This window comes from Elephantulus edwardii, unplaced genomic scaffold, assembly GCF_000299155.1.
Source record: "Elephantulus edwardii isolate Elephantulus edwardi_28Jun2011 unplaced genomic scaffold, EleEdw1.0 scaffold00211, whole genome shotgun sequence".
NCBI classification, from domain to species: Eukaryota; Metazoa; Chordata; class Mammalia; order Macroscelidea; family Macroscelididae; genus Elephantulus; species Elephantulus edwardii.
Window position 1 is genome coordinate 912,775 of NW_006399961.1, and position 1,156 is coordinate 913,930.

A 1,156-nucleotide genomic window follows, 5' to 3' on the forward strand; every position below is an offset into this window, starting at 1 on the left:
CTTGAATTGCAATGCTGAGAGATGCTATGGACACAATCTTGAATAATCCAGGAAGCATCAAAAGCAGATGAAAAGAATATACAGATTCACTGTACCAAAAATATTAGTTGACACTGAAAAACTTCAGGAAGTACCGTATAAACAAGAGCCAATGGTGATGAACGATGGAGTTTAAGCTGCACTGAAGGCATTAGCAAAAAATATGTCCCCCGGAATCTATGGAATCCAGTTGACATGTTTCAACTAAGAGATGAAGCCCTGAATGTGCTCACCAGCTTATGCTAGGAAATGTGGAGGACAGCTACGTGGCTGACTGGAAGAGATCATATTTGCCCCCATTACCAAGAAAGGTGATTCAACAGAATATGGAAATTGTTTAACAATAGTAATTGTATCTCATACAAGCAAAATATTGTTAAATATCTTTCAAAAGTGGCTAGAACAGTACATTGATGGGGAACTAGCAAAAGTTCAAGATGGTTATAGAAGAGACTGTGGAACTAGGGATATCATCGCTGATGTCAGATGGCTATCAACTGAAAGCAGGTAATACCAGAAGACTGCCTATTTGTGTTTGATCGACTATGCAAAGGCATTTCACTATGTAGGTCTAACAAATTGTGGCTCACATTGAGAAGAATGAAAATCCCAGAACACTTCATTGTGCTCATGTGAAAACCACAGATGTTGTCCAAATGGAACAAGGGAACGCTGCATGGTTTAAAATCAGGAGGGGTGTGGTTCAGGGTTGTATTCTTTCTCCACAGCTATCCAATCTGTATGTTAAGTAAAAAGTTCATGAAGCTGGACTCTGCAAGGAAGAACGTGGCATCAGGATTGGAGGGAAGACTCATCAGCAACCTCCATTATGCAAATGACACAACTTTGCTGAAAATGAGGAGGATGTGAAGCATTTGCTGCAGAAGATCCAGGCCTACAGACTTCAATATGGATACATCTCAACGTCAAGAAAACAAAGGTCCAAAATCAAAAGTCACCACAAGACCAAAAGTCAACATTATGATATTTGGATAAAGAATTGAAACTGTCAAAGATTTTTCCCTTTGCTTGGATCAACAATCAACACCCTTGGTACCAGCAGTCAGGAAATCAGGAGATGTATTGCATTGGGCAAGTCTGTTGTCAGGGACCTCTG

The 1,156-nt window shown here is 40.1% G+C and overlaps 1 protein-coding gene across 2 annotated transcripts in view; it reads left to right on the forward strand.

Moving 5' to 3' along the window:
* Nucleotides 1–1,156, forward strand: part of SYN3 (synapsin III) — a 785,331-nt gene that overhangs the window by 727,630 nt on the left and 56,545 nt on the right. The gene's annotated exons all lie outside the window — the stretch shown is intronic.